The sequence below is a fragment of the Herpailurus yagouaroundi genome, unplaced genomic scaffold (genome assembly GCF_014898765.1).
Source record: "Herpailurus yagouaroundi ecotype Mexico unplaced genomic scaffold, PumYag 28, whole genome shotgun sequence".
Classification (NCBI taxonomy): domain Eukaryota; kingdom Metazoa; phylum Chordata; class Mammalia; order Carnivora; family Felidae; genus Herpailurus; species Herpailurus yagouaroundi.
In genome coordinates this window covers 134,393,739-134,401,198 of record NW_024412376.1, presented here as the reverse complement: position 1 = coordinate 134,401,198, position 7,460 = coordinate 134,393,739, and the positions used below count along the sequence as shown (strand labels likewise).

The 7,460-nt window shown below is 45.6% G+C and overlaps 1 protein-coding gene across 15 annotated transcripts in view; it reads right to left on the bottom strand.

The window, feature by feature from the left end:
• APBB2 (amyloid beta precursor protein binding family B member 2) overlaps positions 1 to 7,460 on the bottom strand; it is a 387,308-nt gene that overhangs the window by 35,287 nt on the left and 344,561 nt on the right. The window contains exon 1 of one of the 15 annotated variants that reach the window (XM_040485054.1): positions 3,114 to 3,233. The exons of 13 other annotated variants lie outside the window; for them this stretch is intronic. The gene's annotated coding sequence lies outside the window, so the exon portion shown is untranslated. Of the gene's footprint in view, positions 1 to 3,113; positions 3,234 to 7,460 lie in introns of those variants that run through there. One more of the 15 variants, XM_040485056.1, reaches the window with a different exon arrangement.

The following is a 7,460-nucleotide window of genomic DNA, read 5'->3' as shown; positions in this document are numbered from 1 at the left end:
GAGAGAGAAGGGCAGAGAGAGGGAGGGAATCAAACTCAAACCTTCAATCACAGCCAAAAAGCCTCATAAAATCGTGTCCCCACAAACCTCTTCCACCCCAGCACATACCACTGGCCTCCTTGCTTGTGGCTCCAACCATGCTGGCCTCCTCTCTGATTCTGGAACGTGCTGAGCACTTCTCTTCCTCCAAGCTTCCTACTTGCTCCCCACATGCCTGGCTTCTACTCAGCCTTCACGTTCGGCTCAAATATCACCTCCTAGGATGGACTGCTTCTTGGTGGTTCTTTTCCCCACTGAACTACTCAGCTGCATTCTCTGTGCCCCTGACCATCTTCCTGGCACTTATAATCTATGTTATCTTGCTTCCTAAATTGTTCTTCTGGCTTATCCTCCTGCTTCTTTGGATCTTGTCTGTCTCATTCCATCATGTACCTCACAAGATGCCTGCCACACAGATGTTCTACATCTGCTGAACAGCAAGCCAATGTACAGATTATAAATATCAAGTACATGTGATAACCAAAGTTAAACCCTCAAAATAGAAAATGAAGTCTTTTCATCTATACTAATTCATCTGCCCATCCAACATTTCAATTACTTGTGAAGAACATCCTATGCCAGGACCAGAGGAAACCAAAGGTCTAAGAATTTCTCAAAAATATTATATTCTGTGTTTAAAATAGGTGCTTAGAAAAGAACGAGTTACACTACTATTTAACGTATTTTCATGTAACCCGAGGGATTTGTGGAAAACTCTGGAAACCCAGATGAGTAAGAAGTTACAGGTCATCAATATACTCCAACAAAACAAAACAAAACAAAACAAAACAAAACAAAAACCATGAAAAGTATAGAGAGAGTAAGTAGGGGTTTTCAAACCGTGTTCTAGGTCCTTAAATCTAGGAGTCATCTCTTCACACTTGGGAGACTGTGGACAGATGGAAAGCTTTGCTCAGTCAGTGGTACAGAATGAAGTTCATTTCCCTGAGGGGGGTTGTTAAAGATGAAAGCTGTTGAGGTGAGACCAGGAGATTGCATGACCGATAGACAGTTTTTGAAACACACTGGAAGGACCACATCCAAATTAACAACACCCCTGTTCAAACTCTTCCAGAACTCAGCTTCTGGCCCTCCTTGCAGTCCCAGAAGACCGACTCCAGTGCACGATGACCCTCGGTCTGATTAATACCTACACCCTTGGCACGGAGATGACCTTGGCCCTACTTGTGAACACCTACAGCCCTGGGCTCAGCTGGCCTCCAAGGCAGCAGCCAGCAGCAACATCCTCTTGACTCACCTCAAGGTCATCCATACTACTTCTTAGGTGTGCTCCAGTTCAAAGGATCTAAAATGGATCCTGTGACAATATTATGTGAGCTCTAAGAACGCAAGGAGGTACTTGGGCAGTTCCCATTTTAATCACTAGGGCCGAGGCCCAGCATATACCAGGTGTTCAGTCAATACTTATTAAATAAATAAGCCCCATTGCTCAAAAGCTAGGACCCACTAGAATGATAGAGGAACTCAATGCAGCAGGTGTCAGAGAGGTAGGGTTCCTGACCCACCCAGCACATAGCCTGTGCCTTCATGCTGAGCCTCACTTACTGCTGAGCCAAGAACGATGGTACCTTCTTCGACAATAAGGGCTGATGCTTTGTGGAAAGTCTTCCCCCATCAGGCTTCTTATTTACACTTCATTTTGGACAACACAGCCACCAACAACTTTTACAAAATTATGGACAAGGGGCACCTGCGTGGCTCAGTTAAGCATCTGACTCTTGATTTCAGCTCAGGTCATGATCTCACAGTTTGTGAGATTGAGCCCCACATCAGGCTCTGCACTGACAGTGTGGAGCCTGCTTGGGATTCTCTCTCTCCCTCTCTCTCTCTGCCGTCCCCTGTTCACTATCTCTCAAAAATAAAGAAACATTAAAAAAAAAAACCCCAAATTACGGACAAAATTTTCAAATAGGGATTTAAAGCTGCTTTCTTCATAATATGTTATGCTTCTAAGTCCCTGGGAAAGGCGTCAGGACACCAAATAACTCCTATCACAAAGCAGTACCAACTAAAAGGCAGTGGCAAAGATCTGAACTTTAGGGAGAAAACTTGCAAACTGCTTTTGTGTCAGAGTGAGGATGGAGAAGAAACTGCCCAATGGTCTAAGGAACCCAAAAAACACAATACAAGGAAAGCGGGCATAACCCACCACTCAGGATTCAAGTCAAGCCAGGCTGCAGCTGCAGTTATAAAAAGAAAAAAAAAAAAAAAGACTAATGGGATCGTCTGCTCCTCCGCCTTCTCCCACCCAAGGCAGTAATGAAGATTCACAACCACACATTAATTAGGGAATCAATAGATGTGCCTGGTTACAATACTGGTACAGGAAAACAGATAATGGAGAGAGAGAAGGCACAGATTCCCTGAGAATGCGATCAAATCTGTATGCACTATTTACATCATGTTTTTCTTTATATATATATATATAAAAAAAAACACAAAAAAAACCCCTCCTTTTTCAATGCCAAGAGCAAGGTGATTTTCTGCATTTTGGGAATTTGAAACATTTTGTCACACGGAAGTCACACAGATAGATATTCTAAACCATATAACTAAAATTGTTTGTAAATGCAGTCTTTTTACACCAAAGAATATTGCTTTTAATCCCAAAATTGGATTATCAAGATTCTCCTAATAGACAAGAAGGCATACATGTGGATTCACCAGAGGGCATGTGAAATGAACACACTCATTTACTCAATCCTAACACTGGCCACAAGAGAAATGCCCAGAGCAGAGCCTCCAAACGGCTACTGCTGCGCTCGTCAATTGGGATCAAAAGCTTCCCGCATCCCACCCCACGCCTCCAATTCACACATTCTTCACCCTTCTCTCCAGCGAGGCAGAAAGGCTCCCCCTTAGCCCTCCAGCTGCCCACGACCAGGCACTTCGCTAAGCGCCGACTCTGGCGAAGGGAGGGTGCAGCCTTTGTCCCGCGGGTCCCCTGGGCCCGCCTCGCTGTCCCCGCGAGCCAGCTCGGGATCGGACCCCGCTCGTTACCTCTGCACGCACCTGCAGACAAAGGCCCGCCGCCCCTTCCCCACGTTTCTCACCTTGGCCTCCCGCGCGGCCCCGGCGCTGGGACGAGGACAGCGGTGACCACACCAGCCAGCCGGCCGTGGCCGCTCGAACCAGCAGCGGCGCGCTCCTTCCGTCTTAAGTTGAAGCCAGTGCCTTCCGCGCCTCCCAGCGTCCGCGCCTCCCAGCGCCGGGCCTGCCCGCGCTCTCCGCCCGCCGCCGCCCGCCGCGGCCGCCCATTGGCTGCTGGGGAGGAGCCGCCCCTCCCTCCCCCCACCCCCCGCCAGGTGTGCCCAGCAGGTGTCCCCCGTAGGAGCTTCCAGCTGCCGGACACCAGGCCCGAGGCAAGCAAGTTGGGGGGGGGGGGCGTGCGGGTAGGTAAATACCTTCATCCCCAACGAGCCCACCCGTTCTAGGACGAACATTTCCCATTTTGGACACTCGGGACTTGGCAAGTTCATTCTGATCTCGCTGAACCGCTTTACAAAGTTGACGTCCTGGGCTTGGCTTTCTGGTTCCTAACAGACCCTGCCTGAACCCTGCCGCGGGGAGTGGGGGCGTAGGGGAGCAGGAGGCAGGAGTGGGAGGGGAGGGAGCACCGCAAGCCACAGCCAGAAAGCCTTTTCAATGTCAAGACAAAGCAGGTCCAAACTGTAGCTTGATAAATGAGGCAGCGAGTGCTGAACTGAGCTTAAAGGTATTTTTCAGATTCCCTGGCAATTTACAGGAAACACTTAACAGCAAGTCATTCACCCCTACACACCTCTCCAATCCCGGCATCTCTTATGGCACTTTTTGTTTACTGCTCCAAGATGACACTGGCATCCCAACGCTACCATCTCTAGTTGAGAATCCGCTCCCCCATACACAGAAGCAGGAAAGTGTCCAGTTGGCTAAGTGACAGCATTTTAAATGAATGCTGGCCAGTCATTGACTAAAACACAGTTTGAAAGGAAAATCCAAGATCTCTTACTGTCTATATTCCGTGTGTACTCAAAGTACTTCTTCTAATTGATTCTGGGCAAGATGTTTGATTGGACAATTTAACCAAATGAAATAGGGGACATCAGCCATGTTTTCTGTTATATTCAAAGTACCATACATTTTTTTTTTTTTAACAGGGAAAGGAATATAATCCACAAAACACACACAAGAAAATCAAGGGAGTGTGTAACTAGGAGTCTTGTCTGGGTTTAGTAAAACACACCACAGGTATACTGGTAATTCTTTTAGTGTCCGTGTTTTAAAAGCAGATTAAACATCTACTCATTTGTTCAACATTTATTAAGCTCTTCCTAAATGCTGGGCTCTGTGCTGACAATTCTATTGTAGGCTTTTCTGCTTATCAGTTGTTTTTCAAGGAGGACATGTTTTAACACATGGCATATCTGAATCTATGACCAATAATTCCTCAGCTATTTAGAAATGCTGTTTACAATGAGCTGCTCTGGCAACCACAACTGTGTGGAACACAGCCTCCACTGGAAGTGGGGGTGAGTCTTGGGCTTGGGGTTCAGCAGTCAGAACAGGCATCACCAAATCTGGAGATACGAGCTGATTTCACAGAATCCCACCCGTCACCCCTTCGAGGCTGCCCTTCTTTCCTTACACATAATTCTAGGGAGTTTGGTTACTTGCCTATAGGAGGGTGGAAACAACAAGTGAGAAGCAAAAGAGCTGCCAGATGCCCGTAGGTAACAACACAGTATGACAGCTGAGCGTCCCCTGGCAGAGAAGTCGTGCTTGACAAGTCCTGCCAACTCTACTGGCCACTGTCCTCTCAAACTCATTACCCTCCCTCCAACCCCATTGCCTCCACCCTATTTCCAGCCACCACCGTCTCTCATCTAGATGGTTAGAACAGTCTTCCAATGGTCTCCCTGGTTCCACTCTCACCCCCGACGGGCTACTCTCACAGCTGCCACACGTGTGTCCCTTTAAACAAACAAACAAATCACAAACCTGAGCATCCATGCTCAGACTGTACAACCCTCCAATGGCTTCCCATTGACTGGAGAGATATAGTCCATAATCATTTCAAGGGTCACTGAGGCCTCCTGCGATCTGGTCCTTATTCTCTCTACAACCGATGCTGCAATCACATTCCCTCCTTCTTCTCTCTGCTCCAGCCTCATGTTCCAGTTTCTGAAACATTCCCAGCTACTTCCCACCTCAGAGGCTTTGCACCATCTGTTCCCTCCTCTGGAATGCTCTTCACTGCACCGCTCATCTGGCTAATCCCTTTCGTCCTTCATATCTCAGTCCACTTCCTTGGGAAAATCTTCCTAACTGCCAGTTCATACCCCTACCCTCTCCATTCCCCAGCGTCCCAGATATTTTCTTTACAGTCCTCTTCTCCCTCACTTTATGGTGAGTCTTATACACTTACTGTAGTGTCTGGTTTTGTTTCTGTGTAGTAAAGAATTCAACCTTGACCCAACAGAGGTCTGGCCTTTTCCCTCAGCTTCTGGAGGTAAACTCTTAGACCATGGCATGTCATGCCTATTACTAGTGTTTTTGTCTGCCTGCAGGTCTTGGGTCACACTAGATAGTCTAACAATGTGGTCTGGGGCAGGGGCTTTGGGTTACTCGGCATCAATTCCACTTCTGGAGGGGCTAGAGTCTGAGGTCAACCACATGGGTCATCAACTATGCCTATGTGATGGAGCCTCAATAAAAATTCTGGACACCAAGGCTCAGATGAACTTCCCTGGTCAGCAGTACTTTGTGCATACTATCACACACTGATGCTGGAAAAGCTATACTGTCCATGACCCCACAGACAGAGGACAACCGAGGCTCTCTGGAAATTTCCTGAACTCCGCCCTATGCAACCCTTTCTTTGGCTGATTTAAAAAAAAATTTTTTTTTAATGTTTATTTTTGAGAGAGAGAGAGACAGAGCACAAGCAGGGAAGGGGCAGAGAGAGAGAGGGAAACAGAATCTGAAGCAGCTCCAGGGTTTGAGCTGTCAGCACAGAGCCCGACATGGGGCTCGAACCCACAAACCGTGAGATCGTGACCTGAGCCGAAGTTGGACGCTTAACCGACTGAGCCACCCAGGCACCCCTTTCCTTGGCTGATTTTAATCTGTATCTTTTAGGTGTAACAAACCACAACTGTGAGTGTAATAGTTTGTAAGTCTTTCTAGTTAGTGAACCTAAGACTGGTCTTGTGGACTGTTCCCCATTGTATTTTCAGCATCAAGCACATTTCCTGATACACAGTTAGTACTTAATACAGTTCACAATGATCAAATTTAATCAATTAATTTTTTCCTATAGGTATTTTTTTGTTTTAAAGTTTATTATTTATTTTGAGAGAGAGAGAGAGAAGTCAGGGAGGGGGGGCACAGAGATGCAGAGAGAGAATCCCAAGCAGGCTCCGCACTGTCAGTGCAGAGCCTGATGTGGGGCTCGATCTCACAAACCATGCAATCATGACCTGAGCCAAAATCAAGAGTGGGATGCTTAACCGACCGAGCCACTCAGGCGTCCCTTCTAAAATGAGCATGTAATGAACATGTAATGCCTTTACAATTTAAAGAATAAATTTTCATTTTGTCAACTCTTACTCCTGAGTCAAGGTCCAGATCAAAAGTCAGGTCTTCCATGAAGCCTTTTCCTACTCCCCAGGGCTCATCATTCTTGCCTTTGTGTTTCTGTGGCCCATTGCTCTGCTTTTCTAGCAGTCAGTGGTACTGAAACATTTGTTTCTGTGAAGGACTTGTGTTAGATCAATTCTGAATCCCTAGTGTCGGGCGTGGTGCTTACACAGAGCAGGTACACAAAAGGTATTTACAGAATGAAGGGAATTTTTAAAAAAGGGTTTAGTTTATAAAAAGATAGGTTCAGCCATCTACGAAATTCTGATACGTTTTGCAGTTCATTCCCTGAAAAGTAAGGTAGCTGTTACTGCAGTAACTGAGTGTTATCATGGCGTACAACTCCATTATTTGCTTTTTAAAAATAAAAGTGTTCCTCGAAATTATTATCCACTTTAAAAACCTGACATGCTTTAAATAAAAGTATGGAAGCAGATCGCCAAACCTTTAAAAGTCATCTGACTCCCTAATTAGAATGAAATATTACAGTTTATTTACATAATACATTAAAAAAATAAAAAAAAACAACTACTAATCTTTCTCTCCTCCATACTAACCTAATTGAAAATTCAAACAGCACACTAATAATCTATGATGTCCCCAAGTAGCATAGAAAAATCAATTTTATTTCCTTCAGACCTGCATTTAAACTGGATAATAACTGCTATAATGTGCAATGGCCATAATCCAATTTCAATTTGTTTGATTAGATGAGTATAAACATTAAACAAGAAAGTCACAGGATTGTCATAACAATGTTCACACTGTTAACTCATTAT